Source organism: Lissotriton vulgaris, chromosome 12 (assembly GCF_964263255.1).
Source record: "Lissotriton vulgaris chromosome 12, aLisVul1.2, whole genome shotgun sequence".
Lineage (NCBI taxonomy): Eukaryota > Metazoa > Chordata > Amphibia > Caudata > Salamandridae > Lissotriton > Lissotriton vulgaris.
Window position 1 is genome coordinate 722,084,614 of NC_141700.1, and position 21,985 is coordinate 722,106,598.

At 45.3% G+C, this 21,985-nt stretch overlaps 2 non-coding genes across 2 annotated transcripts; one reads left to right on the plus strand and one right to left on the minus strand.

The window, feature by feature from the left end:
- Positions 1-3,480: 3,480 nt before the first annotated feature.
- On the plus strand, positions 3,481-3,562 carry TRNAS-UGA (transfer RNA serine (anticodon UGA)). The gene has a single exon. It is a non-coding gene; the product is annotated as a tRNA-Ser (tRNA).
- Positions 3,563-3,838: 276 nt separating this feature from the next.
- On the minus strand, positions 3,839-3,920 carry TRNAL-AAG (transfer RNA leucine (anticodon AAG)). The gene has a single exon. It is a non-coding gene; the product is annotated as a tRNA-Leu (tRNA).
- Positions 3,921-21,985: the final 18,065 nt, after the last annotated feature.

Here is a 21,985-nt window from a genome sequence, read left to right on the forward strand (position 1 = left end):
CATTACTTCCCACCCTATTTCCCTATAAACCCATAACCCGCTACAGAACATATTTATCAATTAATCAATTAATTAAAATTATTTAAAAATTATTTCTCAATTAATTAATTAATAATTCCTACTAATTAATAATTAATTTAACATAATAAATTACTTCCCACCCTATTCCCCTATAAACCCACAACCCGCTACAGTAGTAAAAGACAATATTTAATTAAATTACATTAAAAATAAATAATAAAACATAATAAATACAATATAATATACACTAAATTTATTTAAAAATTGATATTAGTAACATCGAAGTTATTTATTTCGATATTATTGACATCGATATTTAAAACTTCGATATTACTGATATCATACTAATATCGATATTAAGACTGTCGATATTACTTACCTTCGATATTTTGTCCCATCGATATTTAAACTTCGATATTTTTGTATATCGATATTTAAAAATCGATATTTTGTCTGTGTACCATATAATATGGGTGTCAGGCAGAGTGTGAATAACTGCCCTCCTCCCTGCTGTCCTCCTGGCATGTGGCGACACCTAGAACCCCCACCTCACTTTCCAGTGTTCTACCATCCAGTGGCATCTAGATTATGATCATGTGTATCACTGACCCCCCTGCAGTGGAGCAGGATTCCTCCTCCATACTCTTCTCTTACTCCTGTTCCTTTGTGGCAGGGGGGGTGGTGTTTCTCTCCCGTGCTCTGTTGTTTTTCACCTGCCTGTATGCTGCCCGCTGTGGAGAATGTCCAGGTCAGCACCAGTCGCATCCTCCTAGAGCCAGCCCTGGATGCAACTGAGACAGCGATCGTCATTATAGCTTACATGACAGTGGAATACTACCCTCCAACATTGTCCTACCATTCAGCATTGCAAGGCTAAATGACACAGCCCACTACTAAAAGGATCACATACTATAATGGTTAATATGGCCTACTCTGGACACACAGCTCACTGCTGCATTCATTAATAGCTAACAACATCACTGACACAGCTACATAATATAAATGCAAAAAGCATGATGTTTCCATGTAGGAGACATTTTTTGTTGTTGTACCACACATGTGGGAAGGCCTACACCTCAAATAGCGATAGCAGCATACATGAGTGTGCTGTACCGATCAAACTGTGTGGCGTCAGACACATGACAACTCAGACGTTATACAGCTATTGACACAACACATGGCATCACAGTGCATGACATGTGCACTGATATACTAGCATACACTGCCCTGGACATGTGGAAGCATCCCCTGCACAGGCCTTCACAAGGACCGTTCTCTGCAGCTGGATAAAGCTGCAAGTTGTCTTGGGCTGTGAAGTGACCACTGACTGAGATCCTCTAAGAGCTTAAGGACATTTTGCACTTGCTCTTGAAGTGACAACTCCAACCACTCTTCACATCCGGGTGAAACCTGCAGATCTCTGGGTATGTACCCTGGCTCAGACATACTGAACAAACTGGTCCTTTGTCGATGCATCCTCTCTCTCCTCCTCGGGTTGCTGTGTTGCTTCTCGGGATGAGGGACAGTACCACAAAAAATGTCACTGACATTATGGAAAAGTTGTTCTGCCTGTGGCTGTGTTACTTATGGTGCTGACTTGCTTACAGCTGGTTGGTGGTTTAATGATGCTCACCTGAGGTGTAGGTGTGGTATAAATATTGTAAGTGAGGCTCGCTCATCGATAGGAAAGTGTGTGTTTCTGGATTGCTGTTTTTTCTGATGATTGCATGTATAGTGTGCATACATTGGCTGTGTGCTAATATGCAGATTTTGTCTGTGTTCATGTGGCTAGATACATGTGCATATTTGTGGCTCATGATACGTGCAATTTTCTTCCATTAAATGTATTGTCCATTTTTGGGATTTTCCTATCTTTTATGTTTTCCAAACCTCTTGTGTGTTTGTGGGGGTTGTTATATTGCAAACTCTGTGGGTATTGTTATTGTACAAACTGTGGGCAGTGAACTTCTGCAGAGTCATTTCAAGGTCTGTACAAAGTAACAATTTCCCAAGGTCCCTGTGGAAAAGTAATCAGGACAGTCCGACGTCTCACTCTCTTCACTCTGTCTCTTTCTCTGCCTCATAATTTCAAATTTCGCTCTAGTCAACCTTTCCACACAATTCTATTCAACCTAATTCTATTCCACACAGTGCCACTCCACTCCAGTATTTTCCCCCCAGAGTTTTATATAGCACAAACCTGACTCGAATGTATCAGAGTGCTTCACATGAGCACCAGTTACGTTTACACACAGGAGATTACATGATTTGCCCAGAATCACAGGATATTGAGCGTCATTGCCAAGACTCGAACCCAGATCCCCTATATTTGAGATCCACAGCCCTAGCACGTGAGGGTATACACCACACAATTTAACTCCTCACATTTTCACTGATCTCCATGCAATGCCATTTCACACTATACAATGCTGTATATATACTTCCACACAATGATACACATTTCCACTCTGCACAATTCCACTTCATGCCACACAAATTCACAAAACTCACTTCCACACAATACCATATAATGTCAAGTCATTCCACACAATTCAGCTCCACACAATGCCACCCACGTCCACTCCGCACAATTCCAATCCATGCCACACAATGTCACACAGGTCCACTCCATTCTACACCACACAAATTCACTCCACACCATGTCACACATTTCCACTTCACTTTAGGCTACATCACACAATTTCACTTGGCACAGTTTCAAAGCACTCTAGACAATGCCCCTTCACTCCACACAATGCAACTAAATGCCACGTCATGCCACTCCACTCAGTGCCACTCCACATGACACAATGCCTTGTCATGCCACACAGCGCCACTACAGTACAGCCTACACAATGCTCTATAATTCCACATTTTTCAACCCCCCACAATGCCACTGTACGCCCCACAATGTCACCCTACTCCACTACACACAAAGATTCCACTCAACAAAATTCCACTCTACTCCACATAATACCTCCATGCCACACAATGTTACTCCTTGCCACACAGTGCCTTTCTACTCAATGCCACTCTACATAATGCCACTCCACTCTATTACACTACGCTCAACCAAAGTCAATAGATCCCACGTAGGCGAAACCTATTGGCCTTGCCAATGCTTGTTGGATGAGCCTGTGTAAATTCTTGTTTCGCATATGCTGCTGGCCTATGCCTGTCCGCTGTCCTACTGTTCCTGTTCCACAAAGATCTGTGACAGGCTGGTGATTATCACGTGGTCACCGGCATGAACCAGTATCCATTTCATGGTGTGTAGCCCAAACGTATGTTTGGAGAAGTCCTTAGGAACTAACACAAGCCGAATTTGGTTGATGCATAGAGACACGCCCCGGTTACACAGTTAGAAATTCTACTTAAAACAGTTCTACACTGATACTCTGCACCGCTGTTGCTGCGCTTCTATGTAAGAAGGTTTCAACGTCTAGCTGCATACAGGAAGTAGTCGTGGCCGAGCGGTTAAGGCGATGGACTTGAAATCCATTGGGGTCTCCCCGCGCAGGTTCGAATCCTGCCGACTACGAATAACTATTTTTGTTTTACTAGAATTTGTTAATGACAATCTCAGAAAACAACAATATTTACTAACATAAGGAGAGGCTTCCCTACAATATTTATTTGCAATGTTTACAATACAAAACATCCAATGGGAAAATCGGACTACTTCCTGGATTCCACACTGACAACCGTATGGCAATTTATGTAGAGAAAAGTTAATGTAAAGAGGAGTATAACTTAAAACAAGGACTTTTTAGCACGGGAGCAAATACATAAAAAAATAAAAAAAATAAAAAAATGATGGCAGCGGTGGGATTTGAACCCACGCCTCCGGAGAGACTGGAGCCTTAATCCAGCGCCTTAGACCGCTCGGCCACGCTACCTTCAATACAGCAGCTTCAGTGTCACAATGATGAATAGGATTAGATCGGATTCACGAACATCATCGTTTTGTAGGATATTAGGTTATTGCAGGTAAAAGAATGCAGAACAAAGACTCATTAAACGACTGCAAAGGACACCTATTAAAATTAAAGGGGAGGAATAGGGATGACTCGTTGGCGAGAAAGAGCGCGGGTGCCTAGAGAGCAGTAGTTCCTGAAGATTATCGCTGTATTACTCACAAGCCGCAGACGTCTTCTCCCGGCCAATTGACTCGACAGTATTTACTGAAAAAACACTACTCGGTGAGAAAGGACATTTATTAACCAATGTAGAAACATCTGCTCTATATATGTCAACGTGAATTGATCATTTTCTAAGCAGTTATCCATAAAACTGGGCTATTTTGTTAGGTCATGACTTCAGAAAGAGAACTTCACAAATCAGAAAGGTGATAGGTGGTCTCAGACATGGCTTGCTTCACAGGCCCAGTTGTAGGGACAAGTTCTTATTTTCCATCGTTAGAATTTGAGCCAAAGCAAGAAAAACAAGCATTGGCATAGCCAATAGGTCTCGCTTTTAGGACCTTATAAGTAATTAGGTATGCAGCAGAATATCCTTAGTGCAACAACACCAACTGTTGCGTGGTTAAATACTTATAAACACTCCTCCCTGACAGGGATGGCCAGCAGGATGGCCCCGCCCTAACGGCTGAAATACAACGACAAGGGAGAAAGGGGGGATGAAAAATAATTTGGAAGCGTGAGATACAGAGACAGAAGTGTAAGGTGGCGGTATAAAGAGGTATGAGTGTATTTGCCACCATTAAAATAAAGGAAAATGGAGGTTTAGAAAAACAAATCGGGGAAACGCATTTTCCCCATTGACTTCTATTGAAGCAGAGGCAATTTCAGGCAGGAGACCGCTAAAAGGAAATCACATTTTGCTTTCAGAATCAAGAGTCTTCCGCCTGATGCGGGTCGATTGACATGTATGTTGGAGGTGAAATCAAGACCAGGCAGCTTTGGTATCCTTCACTCCAGCTTTCGAAAAACTTTGGGCCTCTGAACTCATTGTTTCAATTTCAGCACTAGGCCCAGGGGCGTGGGTGGAGTTCGTGATTTGGGCTCTACTTAATGTGAAGGGTGAGTGGTTGGTTGAGTGAGTGAAATGACCGATGTGTAGGTGTGTGAGTGAAAGGGTGATTAGAAGCATGATGGATACAATTGTGGATGGACAGATACGTGGAAGAATGGATGAATGAAAGAGAAGTTAGGTGGATGAAAGGGTGATTGTGTGGATGAATGGATGGGTGGATGGGTAAGTAAACAAATGGATGAAAGGATGGATGAGTGAAAGGGAGAGTGGGTGGGAATGGATGAGTGAAAGGGAGGGTGGGTGGGAATGGATGAGTGAAAGGGAGGGTGGGTGGGAATGGATGAGTGAAAGGGAGGGTGGGTGGGAATAGATGAGGGAATGGGTGGATGGCTGAGTGAAAGGATGGATGGCTGAGTAAAAGAAGGTCGATGGATTGATGGATGGGATAAGTGAAAGGGTGGATGGATGAGCAAAATGATGGATGAATGAAAGTATGGCTGAATGAGTGAAAGGGTGGATTAATTAAAGGGTAAATGGATGAGTGAAAGGGAAGGTGAATGGAAGAATTAAAGGGTGGATGGATGAGTAAAAGAATGGATGGATGACTAAAAGGGAGGGTGGATGGATGAGTGACAGCACAGATGAGTGAGTGGATGGGTGAATGAAAGGGTAAATGGATGAGTGGTTGGGTGGAAGGATGAGAGAAAGGATGGATGATTGGATTACTGAGGGAAAGGGTAGGTGGATGAGTGAAAGGGAAGATGGCTAGAGTGCAAGGATGAATGTAGTGAAAGGGTATACGTATGGAAGGATGGTTGAGTAAAGTAAAGTAAAGTAATCATTTATTTGTACATGATTAATTAAAATTGTTACATAGTTATAAAACATTGGTAAACGTGATTTAAAAAAATCATTTGTGCTCAATATTATCAGATTAAGAGTTTGGTTCTGATCAGTTCATGATTATCCTTAAAATCTTCCAGTGTTCATCATGCGCTCTTAAGTTTTTTTCCTACTAAATCAAAAAACTTTACGACCTTGCAGTTTAATTTAGTGTTGATGGAGTTGAAACACAGTTTAACAGCCTGCCTGCATGTCCGAATGCCGGTTTTGCACAGGTGCAAATCGCATGGACAATGTCCTCCTTGCCGGTTTTGCACAGGTGGTACTGCTGTGAGAAGTTTTTTCTTTCCCTGGGTGGTAAATGTGGGAGTACAGGAATTACACCGAGGCGTAGTTTTAGAAACTTTTCTTTGATTTTTATTTTCATACCAATATTGAGGCATGCTTGTGGTTGCGTTCTTCCATAATCACCGAGCGTGATCCAGCCGTGCGCTCTGTTTGCTAGTGCCTTCTTGTCCTCAATTGCTGAAATGATGCAAGCTGATTTTTTTGCAACTTTTTTGAAGGACAGGAGGTCTATTGAGGTATCCCAGGCGTCAGACAGACCTAGGACTTGAAGTGAGTCAAGTAAATAGTCTCCGGCTGAAGATTTATGATGCCGAAGCAGCTCTTCCCATACATTGGCACTTAAAGAGCCAATCTCGGCAGTGCAAATCTTATGCCAGCTGGTTACATACGCATTCCGCCTTTCTAGTGTTTGTTTAAGAATACCACATTCCAGCCGGATCTGAGCAGGTGAAAAGTATCTTGGGAGTTAAAAAGGGCCCTGTATGAGTTGGCTATGACTATGTCCAATAATGCGGCGTCCTTCCCATGAAGGGGTTCACTCCCGTATGTAAGGGTCGGCTGTAATTTTGCACGCAAGATCTGGAGGAGAGGGTTAAGCGTTAGATCAGGAAGTTTGTCCTTTAACGATTTTATAGCCAAGTAGGTCATGGTTGCCTTCCCTCGTAAGCAGTCTAGGTGTGGTTTAAATGTGTTTTTTGAGTCAAAAATTACACCCAAGTACTTGTAAGTAGTTACCAGGTCCAATTCTTCTCCGTTTAAGTGCCAACTAATTCTCTTTTTTTTCCTATAATTCACAGCCATAACCTTTGATTTATTGAAATTTATTTGCAGGGCATTCTTTACTGAAAAGGTGTGAGCTACATTCAGGAGATGCTGGAGGCCCGTGGGTGTCCAAATTATCAGTACCATGTCGTCCGCATATAGCAGGTTGGAAAGGGTAATTGAATGGAGTAGTATTAGCACATCCAGGGGGTGTTTAGGTATTCCCCAGGTGTCAAATTTCTGCCAAAGTTTTTTGCGATCCACATGGTCGAATGCAGCAGTGTAGTCAATGAACGAGAGGTGTAGGGATGTTTTAATCTCGTTTGCTGCTCCCATCAGCAAGGTCATTGGCATGATGTTGGTTGTGGTCCCTTGGCCCCTGCAGAACCCCGTTTGATTGATCGGATTACAGAATTTTCAGATGCCCATAACGTTAGCTCCTCCAAGATGGTTCCTGCAAAATACTTGGCCTCAACGTCTATGAGTGCAATAAGACAATGGTTTTTTGGGTGTTTCTTACTGCCATGTTTGAAAATTGGGCTGATAACTGACCCATGCCAGGACTCAGGAAGAGTCTGGGTATTCCTTAACCCCTTCCATGCTGCTGACGGAACGGTTCCGTCATGCACTACGGGTGAGCTGTGCGGATGACGGAACCGTTCCGTCATGATTCCGCCCGCGCAAGGCGGAGTCAGCATGGGCGGGGAAAACCGCCCGCACGGAAGGGGTTAAGCTGTTGAATATTGGTGTTAGTGATATGCTCCAAAATTCCGCGTCCGATTTATACAACATTGGTGGAATGCCGTTTGGTCCAGGGGCTCCTGTAGGTCTCCCCCTTGCTATTTGCCTTTTGATGTCGGCTGGCACAGTCATCTGTTGTCCAGAGTCAATGTACTGAGAAGAACTTGCTTCCGAAACTAGTTTGTCAAGTTTAAGTAGGAGCATGGCCCCATTCTCACATGTTTCTTGAGTCCTTGTTGCCGTGTAGTAATTGTCTGTTTCTTCTGTTTTAGCCCTCATAACTTCTATGCTGGGTTATTTTGTTGCCGCGTCTTCATGACTATCCTCATTATTAAAGAGCTTAAGTAGATATTTTGTCCATACCTCCTCTGATATGTTTGAATTTAGGCCGAGATGTTCTGGATTCTTTATTCTTTTAATCATTTGCCAGAACCTAGAGCTATTTTTACGCTTTCCTTCATAAAGAAGTTTTGCCCATAGGTCATCATTTCTTTGCTTCTGTTTTTCCCATTTCTTCCATTTTAGCAGTTTCTTTGCTTTCCGTAAGACAATTTGCAAGTCGTAATTTGTTGGATCCTTTCGCATCTGCCTCAATGTGTGGTTTATTAACAGTTTTTGCGTTTTCATTTCTGGGGTAGGTTGTATTTTATTTGAAGTTCCCTTCCCTTGACGTAAGCAATTTGGCGAAGTTTTTAGCAATTTCTCACTGATGTTTTGTATAAAGATTTGCCAAACTTCTGACAACTTAGTTGAAGAGTTGGCAGTTCGAGTGAAAAGATTTTTCACTGCAAGGCTTATGGAGTCGATGTTATCGGCATTGCACCGAAGCCACCTTAGATTTGAAGTAACTTCAATGTCAAAGCCTATGTGTGAATCAGTTTCCAGTTGTAAATTAACTCTTATTGTAGCTTCTTGAGGCAAGTGGTCGCTGAGGTCACTCGTCCCTATTTTGAACGTTGTTACCCAGCCAAGCATATTTAAGGATGTAAACATGTAGTCAAGGTTGGAGGATTGTTTGTTGGAATGAAAAGTAGCAACTGGTGGATCATTTTCGACATAATGCCCATTCAAGGATCTTAGGTTAAGTTGTTGCAGTTGTCGAAGTAAGTTTTTTGAGTGCTTCGTTGATTTTAGCGTGCCTTGTCTTGGCACACCCCATGCATCATTCAGTTCTTGGATAAGATCGTTATCTTGGTCTGCGCTGACAAGGAACATGTTAAAGTCTCCTGCCAAGATGATTAAGTCGGAGTCCTTTTCTTCCATTATTTTTTCCAGGGCTTTCACCAGGTCATTGACCGCTTTTTGTTTCTGTTTAGGATGAATATAAGTATTGATTATTATTACTTCTTGAGACTGCTTCTGTAACCAAAGTGAAATGTTTACCACCTGTATTGCACTAGGAGGAGGTATGTGAGATTCTATTGACATAATTTCGCCTATTGTTGCTATTGAAGCAAAGAACATCAGGCCTCCTGATCTTCGTCCAAAGGTGGAGTTTTTATTTGCTGGAATACAACAAGATGTGAACCCTTGCTGCTCAAATGCCTTTTCTTCCCAAGTTTCTTGGAGCAGTAGCAGGTCAAATGAGTTCAGATATTTTAGGAACTCTGGATCGTTACTTTTAATGACTATGCCATTGATGTTCCAGGAGCAAACGCTGATTTCCCTGGTCTTTTGTATGGGATTAACAAAGTCTTTTCCCCTTTGTCAATTTGCGCCACTCGTTATATTGATTGTTCGTTGAATTGACTTTCAATTAAGGAGAGTGTCTGGCGAAATGTGGCTACTATGCCTTTGATCTTGTTCAGGTAGGTGTGTTTTTGTGTCTTGGGAGTACGCCCTTGGGGAATTACTCCTAGCTCCCTTTAGTACTGAGTTGATATTTTTTCGCGCCGAAGGCCTAATGAGGGGTAAAAAAGGCGTTGGATAGCGAGGTTGCTTTTCAAGTCTCAATTCTATCCCCCATTTTTGGAACGTTGCTTCTTCTTCCATAATTTTATTAGCTATCTCAAAGGAATTCCAGGTTGCTTTTGTTGTTTCTGAGCGTTGCAAGTCGTTATTTGACTGAAACTCTATTTGCATGAGGTCAGAGGAACTGATGTTTTCTAGACTTGTAACCGAGTGCAAAAGTCTTAATATGTTTCCCCTGTTCAGTATGTCATCCCAACTTCGGGACATATATTCAGGAGTGAAGAGGATAATTGTCGGACTGTCCTGATGTTGGGTTGTTATTGATGATCCCTCATGGCCGTATTGAACGGACTGGGGGGGACGGCTTCGGCGTTCCGTATTTGGGTAATTTGGTTGCTCACTTTGATGGTTATCCATCCTCAATACTCTTATGTTGCTATTCAATCTTCTAATTGATTGCTGAATTAACTCCGCGTTGTTAGATGTAACATTGTCCTTAGTTTCTATTATTGGAGTGTGTTCAAGTGTTGTTGAGTCAGTATTATGTGCTGGTTGAGTTGTTCTTGGTTAAGGAAGCTTCTGTTTGGGTTCACTCGGTCCAGATTTCTGGATGGCACTTTCTGTTGATTTTGTCAGAAGTGCTGGAGACGATGGGAGAGGACTTTCTGGGTCCTTGTGCAAAAGTGGAAGTTGTTCAATGTCTTTGGATTTCAGACCACTGGTCGTTACTACAGGGGATGACTTTAATTGTGCTTCTCTGCTAAGTCTTGCATCCGTTAAAAAACGGTTTCTTCCTTTCCTTTTTTTCTTTCTACGAGTCTTGTTCGGGGCCTGAGTATTGACTGAAGCCGATTCAACTGGAGTTGCAGTAGTTTTCTTAAATTCGATTTCAATGGTTCCTGGCAATGTTATTAGAACTGGTCTACTACCTGAGGGTGGGTGAATAACTGCGGTCTGTTCGGCTGGCTGCTCGGTGGCTAGCGTTGTTTGTACACAATAAACAAAAGAAGAGTGTCTATGAAAAAGGCTAAGCCGTTCTAGGGAGCACAGAAACAGCCACACTGGGATGTTTAAGAAGGCCCTCACTCACCACCTAGTGATGACTTGCTTCATCATCGGGCCCCACCAAAGAGACCGAGTGTCTCTTTGGTGTGCTGCAACGCCAGGATTACTGCGGAGCGGGATGGTGAGTTTAGGGCGTGTTGAGTGCAAATGAAATTTAGTGAGTGATGAGGGTATTAAAAAGTCAGTAGTGTATCTAACAATTTTATTAAATGATCACTAAAGACAAAAGATGTTAAAATATGTGAGGAAACAGTCCACTTTTAATTGAGTGGTGGGTTCCTAAAGAGTAGTCAACATGTTTCTTGCCATCGAAACGGTGTTACTTTACCAGGCAATTCATCAGGACTAGGTGTGATAAACCCTGGCGGTATGGGCACACTAAGGCCCACCCTTACCTAGGGACGTGAGTGTGAAAATTATAAAAAGTGAAAAAAGTGCAAAAAAATTAGGAATAGTTGAATTATTCCCAATTACTCCTGGTTTAGGAGGCTTCTACTGATCGTTTCTGCACCTGGAAGATAAAAGGACAGAGACATACGAGTAGAACAAGACAAACATTTAGAATTACTCCTGGTTGTCATTGATTTTATAGTGAATATCGTGCTCCAGAGGTGAAAGACACTCTAGCTGTGGTAGAATAGCGCTATGGTTAACACCACCTATTAGCCCCGGGTTCACATGAGCTAGGAGAGGTGTAGTGTACTATTCGTGGTACAGACTAGTAGTGACTAAGGGATAAAAAAGGTGAAAATCTTCATAGAAGATCATCAACTTTGCGATCAATATAAATGTTATGAAAAGATCGCGATCAAGTTAAAATTGTCTCACTTTCAAGGTGTTAGGAATGAACACCATGGGTCTCAGGAGGGGGGTGGAAGCGTATTCGCCACACCCTGTAATTTGGCAGAGCAAAGGAAAACAAAAAGGCATTAAAATAATGTAAAGCCCCTTGGTAAGCGGAGCGCGATCTGTACTTAGCTCCATGCAGGCAGAAGGTTCCCACTTACGCCCTTGACGCTCGGCACCCGTAGTGTACCTACGTCGCCCTCGAACCGGACCCCGACGATGATAATGCGGGCTCGGTTCGTTGTTTAAGAGCAAGGTAGCGAGGCGGTGTTTGCTTCCGGGTGGGCGTGGCCATGTGACGTAGTCCGACGTCAAACCAGCGCTACCGAACGGTGCGTTCTATTGGCTATGACGATCAGTCACGAGTTTACACGTTGCTTGGTTACCTGAGTAAACGCGGAAGGCGTGCGATTCAGATAAGCGCTGACGGCGTTGTTATCTGGACAGGCACGTTCGGTCACAAGTAATAATAGTTGCTTGGTAACCTGGAGAAACAAACGCGCGTTAAGGATTAGCGCATTGGGGATGTTAACTGCTTAATGACAAAGGTATGCAGTATTGTCACTAAAGTGTTTAGTAAGCGAAAGCATTAGAAGCACATTCTTTAACGATGGTAAATGTTTTCTGTATCTATTGGCATATGGTTATTTACAAGAGTAAATTAGAATGGGAGTTTATATGAATGGCCATAGATAAAACACCCAGCTACCACCAGAATCATGTGGAGGGGGTTAAGTTTACATTGTAAAGAGCCCGTTGTACAGTTCTATTATGGCTGATATCGAAAGACACTAATCTGGTTCACTTCATTACCGTATTCCAGGGGATATCGTCATTAAGACCTACAAGGTGGGTACAGTCTATAAACCCACCTTTGTTCTTTTTCAAAAAGAAGATTAGGAGTGTTCAGGGTGCCGGTCACATGCTCGATCACAGTCCACCGCATGTCGTTGGGAGTGTGGTTGTGCTCCAAGAAATGGCGGCTCATTTTGGTGGTCAGTTTTTTACACCTGATATTGGAGCGGTGTTCACCTATCCTTTGCTTGACTTTGCGGGTCGTCATTCCTACATAACGTAGGTCGCAGGTACAGGTGATCAGGTAAATAACATTTTGCGTGTTACAATTGGTGTGACATTTCTGTGTCCATACTTTGCCTGGTTCAAGCTCAAGGGTCTTTGTGTGCTCCCACCCCAGTGGCTGAAGTTAGGAACCTTGGGGTGTGGTTGGATGATAAACTTTCATTCACCGCCCACACTAAACGGGTTGCCGGAACTTGTTTTGGTGCCCTGAGGTGTCTGCGACCCATCTTTAAGTATTTTGATGCTGACACGAGACAGATCATTGTCCAGGCCACAGTCTTGGCTAGATTAGATTACGCCAGCTCTTTATTCTTAGGCGTCAATCAAGCTGAACTAGTGCGCCTCCAGCGAGTGCAAAATGCGGCCGCCAGGATGTTGGTCGGTCTTCCGAAGTTTGTTTCTGTGCGTCGCACTATTCAGGATCTTCACTGGCTGCCTGTGGGGCAAAGAATTAAATTTAAAACTCTTTGCCTAACTTTTAAAATCTTGAAGTTGGCTTCCCCCCCTATTCTGTCCCAATTAATCTGTCATTATGAGCCATCCAGAGCCCTCCGATCCTCAGGGACTAATCTTGCTGTAGTGCCACGTTTTAAAAAAGCAAGGATGGGCGGACGCTCTTTTGCTGTGATGGCAGCAGCTCTCTGGAATTCCCTGCCTGCCTCCCTTCGCTCCATTCCTGATCTGCTCCCGTTCAGAAAAGCTCTGAAGACCTTTTTATTTTCTACTGCTTAGTCTTTTTTAGCCACTAGCTCCCGTGTTGTGTTTTTTACCTTCTCCCAAGCGCCGGGACGCCTCTTGGCTGCGGCATCCGTGCGCTTTACAAAATAAAATAACATAACATAACACACACTACAGTTCGCACAGGGGAAGTGTCCAGTGATTTGCGGTAGACCCCAAACTTCTGTGATCGATCTTTCCGTGGTAGGTGCCTCAATTCTGGGTCGAGTATGTACAAGGGTGTCTCTCAGGCTGCGCCCTTTCTTAAAGGAGAACAATGGTTTTTCCCAATCTGTTTTTATACTAGACACAATGCGCCAATTCTTGTTGATTGATTTTTTCATGTAGTTGGACATTGTGCTATATGTGGTCACACAGGTCAGTGGTATGGTTTGATTGTTGGTAACCCTGTCTTCGAGCAAAGACTCTCGTGGTTGGTTACGAGCCCTCTTGTAACCTTTGTTCAGTATCTGGGTGGGGTAGCCTCGAGGCCTAAGTTTGTCTGTTAGATCAGCAGATTGGATCTTAAAGTCTTGGAGATCAGAGCAGTTGCGTCTGATTCGCAAATATTGTCCAAATGGAAGGTTTTCTTTCAGGGGCCTATGATGGAAGCTCGTAAATTCAAGTAGGTTGTTGTGAGCAGTTGGTTTGTGGTAAGTTTTCGTTGTAAGTTTTGTCCCACAGACCTGGATCCTCACATCCAAAAAGGTAACCTCTGTTTTGCTCAGTTCAGAAGTGAATTTTAGGTTGGTGTCTAGTGTGTTGATCCAACCTAGAAAGGCTTGTAATTGTTCATCACTGCCTGTCCATATTACCAGGACATCATCAATGTAACGTCTCCATATTTTTATGGAAGACGTATAGGGACTATTGGGTTGTGTGATATGTCTTGCCTCAAAATCAGCGACGTACAGGCCAGCTACGCTGGGGGCAAATGTACTGCCCATAGAAGTCCCCGTAGTTTGTAGGTAGAGGTTGTCTTTATAGGCAAAAAAATTCTCCTTTAGAGCTATGGTTGCACAGTCTAGGATAAAGGTCTTGGATGCCTGGTAATCCCAGTTAATAGAGTCTAAGGCCGTCCCCAGGACCTTGATGGTATCGTCCTGGGGAATGCTGGTGTACAGACTCTCAATGTCTAATGTCACGAGTGTGACTGTGTTTTCTGGGAAGTCAATGTTTTGAAGCAGTTGGAGTAAACTTTTGGTGTCCTTTAGGTAGGTTGGAGTATTTTGCACTAAGGGTTTGAGATAGTGGTCACAAAACCGTGAGAGTGGTTCTAACAGAGATCCGATGCCTGACACTATCGGCCTCCCTGGTGGTGGTAGCCGGTTTTTGTGTGTCTTTGGGAGAGTGTAAAAGTAGGGTATTACACTTTCACTCGTGCTCAGGAAGTCTGTCTCATTTTTGGAGACTTCTCCGTTCTCTTCACCTCTTTTAACCAGGTTGGTGATCCGAGCTCTTAGCTCGTTGATTATTGACCGGGGAACAAGAGTGTCAGAGTACTCTCCCTACCTCTCTCCTTGTCATATATAGCGTTGTTTGTACTACAGAGTATTCTGAGCTTAGGTCCCGAGTTTGTGGGATTGAAATTTGTGGGACTACTGATTTTAGATCCCTTATCAGGCCCCTAGCATGGATGGTAGAGATGATAGTTTGTCTAGGATCGGATCGCAGGGAAGTGGTAGTGGTGGTATTATTTGAGCCATGGAGACAGCGTCTTGGCCCCTCTTTATGAGACAATTTAGTTCTGAGATTTTCCAGTCAATTCCTGAAATAGAGTCGGCCATTGTCTGTAGGACTGAAAGCTGCAAATCTATTTTATGTGATTGAAATTCTAGAGCTGTATCTGAGTTTTGCAAAGTATTTAAAATTGTTGTCCATATGGATTCGGGAAACGAATTTCCAATATTGTTACTTTTATCCAATCTTAGAGAATTGTTTGCTTCATTGGGTAAATTGCCGTGGGCTGGTTTAAGGTTATAAGAAGTAACTAGTTCTTCCCATTCCTGTGTTCCTATGAAAGTCATACCATTGTTAATGGAGTTGTTTATGGCTTGGGAGTCGTTGTATGGTAATAAAGTACGGCCTTGAGGTGACATTTGCGCTGCTGGTCTGCTATTTGTCACTATTTGTTCCCAGGTTCCGTTGGAGTATGTTTGAGATATCTTAGTTTGAATAGGAGACCTGTTAGTCGATCGGAGGTGTTGCGTGCTGCATTCCTGCTCTTTAGTTGTTATTGGTGGTTCTATCTGTATGTCTCGGATTATCTTCATTAAGTTTGGCGTACTACTAAGTAGTTGGGGAGGGAGTGAATCTTCTCTTCTTCCGTCATTGTGGATCTGAACCTTGATTTTGACTAATGAGTCTTGAATTTCTAAGTGCGATGTACTAACTTTTCTTGAGTGAGTCTCAGCCTGTTGCTGTCTCAGCAAGCTCAACTATCTTTGATGGGCTCCATGTGCAGTGTTTGGTGGTCTTTTTTCTGGAGCATACCGTTTCAAAGTTATCATTGCTTTGGCTGTTGTGGTTGTTGTGGTTATTAGCTCTTTGGTCTGCTAAGCAGGTGGATACTGCAGTTCTTCTTGTTGGAGGCGATGTTAGTGTTGCAGATGCTACCTCAGTGATGGAAGAGTTGAGGGCTCGGGCTTACCGGGGTGAATCAGCTAGGTTGCTGTGAGTATGACTGCAATCAGGTTTGCTTGATAGGAGCGGCTTGTGGAGAGCTTTTATGTTCCCTATCTTAGAATAAATGACTGTTCCAGGGTCTTTTAAAAAGGAAAACTTTGTATATATCTTTGGTTGGTGGGAACCTATATTTTTCCTCGCTGGCGTTCCTTCGATAGTTATGAGGTCATTTAAGTCCTTTGATGATGACTTTAATACTGAGGGTGATAAGGTTTGTGAGGGTAACTGTAATGGCTTTGGCAGAGTTGGTGATCTCAATGGTTGCTGAAGAGCCATAATTGAAAAAATGGTAGAGGCGTCGGCCGTCGGTGATGTAGGATCCTTGTTATTTCCGTTTTTATTTGGGGTTGCAATCGAGGTTACATTTAGAGTTGTAGCTGGCATTGAAGTTGCCATAATTAGGCCTTCTTTGTCTGTATTATGAACATTAGGATTTGTTTCCTGAGAGTTCATTGGATGTGGTAACGATGTTGGCTCTAGTTTCCTTTTCCACGACTTAGGCTTAGAGTTAGGTTTTGGTTTGAGTAGTAGTTGCCTAACTCTGCCGGATCTCATTGCTCCTATGTGTTGTTTAATTTGTTGTGTCGAGTTTGTTGGTTGAGGCGCGTAGTGCCTCCCCTTTGATGGTACCCCACCTAGTAAGGTCTGCCATGGGGGTTCTTGCTTAAATCAGTCCTTGGTCTTTTAATGTTGGCTCTGGAGTGTCAATAATATAACTAATTCTTAACACCTTAGGAGCGTCGAACGTTCAGCGCCCAGTGTTGAACGTTCGAATAACGGGTGCGGCCCCGTCGGCAAACGGACGTTCGCAGCACTGGCAAGGTAGTGCTCGCGACGACCGTTGGCCGACGGCAGCACTTAAAGGGTTAATGCTGGGGGTGTGGTGTCGTTGGAGTCTTGAGTCTTGAGCTTTAATACGGTGCTTGGTAACAGTTAGGGTTGAAATTTTGGGTGTGTTAAGATCCTTGGCTCATCCTGAACCCGTCCTGTTCGGCTCGGCTCTCCTGAGAGATTACTGATGATCCTAGTTTGGCGCGTTAAAAGGTGCTAGGATGCCCTTGACAAACTCAGGAGGCTCTGTGGGCAATGGGCAATGAGCAATGGGGCAATGGGGGGAAATAGGGATGCAATAGGAGGCAATAGGAGGAAAACAGCAGCAACAGCAGCAATATGGCAGCTGATGGTAGGGGTAATAGAATGGTAACAGGTAGGTTCAGGTAGGTTCACGGGCTCAGATTTTGGAACACTCAGGCAACACTCGGGCGGACACTCGGGCAGGGCGGGCGAGTCTTGCAGCTAACCCCCCTACCACTCCGCACCGCACCGCACCGCAGGTAACTTTGCCAGAGCCGTGCCACCCGTTCTCATTGGCTATCCAAGGTCTATTTGAAGTTGAAAGCTGCTGGTGGGTCTGCCAGCGCAGCGCAACACTGGCACAACACCACAGCTGCTGCTCAAGTTACTTCCGCCGCTTCAGAAATTCTCTGCGGCACCGCTATTCTCTGCTGCTCTCAGCGGGAAAGGTCCTATACCCCACAGGAGGAACTGCAGGAGATACTATGATTTCATGAGCTTTGTGCAAAACTTTATACAAGTCTAGTACGAGTCTAGTGCTCTCTCTGTCTGTATGAGCTTAGCTGCTTAAGAAGACTTGGCTTGTGGAAGGATCGGACTCACCATGCAGCTGTGTGCAGACTTCAGCAGACTTCAGCAGAGGGGGGCCTGGAGGTGTGCCAGAAATACCAAGAGATGCCAGGAACGCTGGGAGCTCCAACGCCGGGAGCTCCAACCGGCCGCACACCACTCTCCAAGCGCGGCCGAGCACTGTACTGCACTCGCCTTTACTGCCTGCTTCTGATCCCAGAACCGGAGCTCGCGCCCCCGCAATTCAAAATCCTTCCCCAGAGCCCGGGCGGGCCATAGTCCGTAGTCTGCGGGGGGAGCCGCAGGGGGAGCAGCGGCGTTGACAGCAGCAGCAGCAGGGAGCCGCTGGAGTGGAAGCAGCGAACAAAGACAGCTGCAGTGGCGGCAATACCTGACACTTCCTTCTCCTCTTCCCACTGGTCAACGAAGCGTGGTCCGCGTCCCAGGAAAACGGGAAGGGGTGTAAGGAAGTACTGTAGAAAGGATGGATGAGTGAAAGGAGTGATGGATGGATGGGCTTGGAGATGGATACATACGTTTGGCTATAGATGGGTGGACGGACAGAATGGTGAAAGACTGAATGATGGATGAAAGATTGAATGCACGCCAAAATATAAAGGTGACATTGTGGAATTAGCAGGTGGAGGGAAGGATGAATGGTAGATGCATGAATGGAATAGACAAGAGAGCTCTTCTGAGGATTGTCGTAATGACTTGTTTAGTTTGCATGGTGCCATAAGATTTTTGATTCGAAGTAGGGGTTTTTTAATATTTTGGCTACTCCCTTGACTAGGTCCCACCAGTAATTTCCTGAACATGACTACAAATATGGCAGGTCACTGGGCTGGGCAGCTCTCTGTCCCTCACCGCAGACTTGTCTGCAGAGCTGTGCTCCTTGTCCGCGCTTAAGCACTTCCATACAAGCCTTCATTATAGCGCCTGGCACCAGGGGAGGCACTTTGGAGCAGGTCCAGCGAGCCGGCTCATTCAAAGCAGGGCCAAGGAGGAGGCCTGCCGGGGGCAGGAAGGCCAGCAGCGGGGCCACTGTCACACGCAGCCTCCCAATTACAAAAATATTTGGCACACGCTGGCAATTAATGCCAACATGGCGGTGGATGAATGGAAACCGCACAGCGACCGGCAGGGATCAGGTGGTGACTCGAGGGAGTGGGTTAAGGGGAGAGAAAGTGGGTGAAAGGGGCAGCTGATGGTGGGGAAGAATGTGGGAGCATGAAGAGAGCAGGAGAGAAAAGACTGGAACAAGTGAGGGACACAAAGGAGGAAAGGGAACAGAAAACATAGACAGAAGATAAAACTCATGATACTAAACTATTTTCATAGCTGAGAATCTGTAAAGCTATCACAACACTGGTTGGATCCCTGTCAACTAGGGAAACGAAGAGAGAAGGGAGAAAATAGTGCAGGAGAAAGAAGAAAGGCGGGAAAGATAATAAGATATGGAGTAAGAGGTAGAATGATAGTGAGGAAAGATAGGGAGGGAGGGAGAAAAAGGGAGACAAATAAGGGGAGGGGTCGTGATGCTAGGGAGAAACAAGATAAGGAGAGAAAGAGAGCTATGCCAGATAAAGAGAAAGGACTTGTCTGCAGAGCTGGGCTCCTTGTCCGCGCTTAAGCACTTCCATACAAGCCTTCAATATAGCGCCTGGCACCAGGGGAGGGGAGGCACTTCAGAGTGGGTCCAGCGAACCGGCTCATTCAATGCAGGGTGGAGGAGGCCTGCGGGTGTGGGGGCAGGAGGGCCGTCAGCAAGGCCACTGTCGCATGCAGGCTCCCAACTACAAAGATATTGTAGGGAGAGAAATAGCTTTCACTCTGTAAAAAATTAATAAATCTCGGGCCACATAAATCATGCTTCTTATTTACGTCTTGAAAAGGGGCACAGGGGAGCAGAGCATCGGGGAAAAAAGCATGCGAGTGGTGCGTGCGTGCGCGAAAAACAAGCCCGGGAGTTGTGTGCGCGCACGCTAAAATAAAATAAAAAACAAGTATATGCAGAAAAAGTACCTGAAAAGTTGAAGCCGGTCGAAAGCCTGAGCGAGTCATTGCAGTCATCAAGGCTCTGTTTGGTGTGCGGGGAAAGTGAAATCAGCGCGAATTAACGCAAGACGCAGTGGGGGAGGGGCAAAGGAGCGTTCAGAGAGCAAGGGAGAGGAAAGACAGATGGCGCCTGATCGGGCACTGAAAGCTGGCGGCTGCGGGTGTGCAGACGCGTGTAACCGCAAGCGATAGGCCAGCAAAGGCGTGGTGTAGCCCTTTTTAAAGCCCACTACTAAATGTCTTGCAGTGCAGAGCATGAGCTGGCACAGGCAATACCAAAAAAGGGGGAAGGGGGAAACAAGCATAAAGAGGAAGCTAGGAAATCATTGACAGAGGGAGAAACCTGTGATGGAAAAGATCCTTTGAGAGTTGGCTAAAGAGACAGGAAGTGTAGGTGGCAAAAGAAAGATTCATTAGGTGAAGTCAAGCCTAAGTTGCCCTTGGTATTTGGCAACTGTTAGAATTGGGGGTCTCTGGTTGGCACAGGTATACACTTGTGACAAACAAGGACCCTCTCCTTTAGTCAGGGTAAGAGAACGACTCCTTAAAAATAGCCCCTGCTCACCCTCTAGGTAGTGTGGCGCGAGCAGACAAGGCTAATCTTCAGGGCGATAGTTGAGTTAAGCATTTATGACCATATACAGTAAAATCATAGACCCACCACAAATGTACACCAGGCGTAAGGTTTTGTATCAAAAATATGTAGACTTTATGTAAAAATAGATTGTTTTGCAGATTTATCACAAGACCATATACCTATTAAAGAATGAGGCCACAGTACTGGTGTTTGGAGAACAGAGTTCTTTCAAGTTCTTAAAGATGGCTTAATTCACAAGTTTCTTCGGTTTTAAAACGGTCCAATATCCTTTAGACCGGTTCCACAATCTGTAAGGCAAAGCTCTGTTCTATTGTGGCATAGCTTTTCACTGCTGGGCGCTTCGTAGCGCTCCTGTACACTGCATACGTTTCATTCGGGGATCAACACGCAGCCTCGCCAACCCTCATACGCCTCGCGGACACGTTTAGTACGAGGCACGGCGCTTGATGCGAGGCGTACACGCGGTGGGCTCACAATGGGGTACGCGTCGTTGCACTCCCGTGCGATGCGTACCTCGCTAGCTTGAACAAAGGTGTTCCAACTCCATGCGCCTTGCAGTAGAATTGTACGAGGCGTACAGCGCTGTAAGGGTCGATGCCCACAGGGATACGGGGAAAACAGAACATTGCGGACCCCGAGTCTGCTGTAGACTTGCTATCGAGTTTGTGGGTTTCACAGTACCTTGTGTGGGTGTTGTAGATGGGATGTTCAGGTCCACATGGCGTACCTGGTGGGGATGAGTCGTACTCTCTTAGTACGTGCCGGCGGCCAACGCGTACCTTCGGGTCTTTGGGGGCTTGATGCTTCCGGGCAGGCAGGCGCGGCACAGGGCCTCCAGTACGGACCGTACTGGGGGTCTCTTCAGGGTGCGGCGCGGCCTATCTTCAGGTGCTAGAGGGCAAAAGTGGGGCGGCCGGGTACGTTCCAGGCATACAGGCCGTCCGAGGCAAAGGATTGCGCTCCAATCTGAATTCTGGTGGGAGGGGCGAGGGAGCACACCACGCACACCAGTAGCAGGCGAGGTGACAGGGGAGCAGGCGGCCCGGCCCAATGGGGAGAGAGTGACTCGGCAAGAGCGGGGCTCTCAGCGGGCAAGGGCGGCCAGGCTCCTGAGTGTCACGGCCCTAGGAGTGGACGAGGGCACAAAAGGTCACAGCTCCGGCGGGAAGGAAGCACGCAGCTCGGCAGAAAACGTACGAAGGCACAATGAGCCCAATGGTCCTGGGGCTCAGGTCAGGGGGCTAACTCAAGATCAAGCCCTTGGAGATCGTTTCAGGCACAAATAGAACAAAGTCCTTTCTGGTATTTTCCTCTCCTTCCTCAGCAAGGCACCACTGCAGGCCAGTCCCTCAGGTCAGGGACAGTCTTTCCTCCATCAGCTTCTTCTTGGTCCTTCTAGTCGGGCAGAGGTTCTTCGTGGTCAAAACAAGATCTGATTTGTTAGGAGCAGAGCTCCTCTTTTTATACACAGTTTCATTTGTCTTTTCAGGCCAGGGGGGTCTTTGCATAGTCCAATTCAGCTCTGGAGTACTTTGTTTTGCGGACTCTGGCTTCTTCTTTCAGAGAGCAGGGCAGGGACTTCAGACGCTCTCCAGGGGGTGGAGCCAGAATTGTGGTGGCAGAGCACAGCCCTATTCAAAGTCAAGGGGCACTCCTCCCACCTATCCTTGA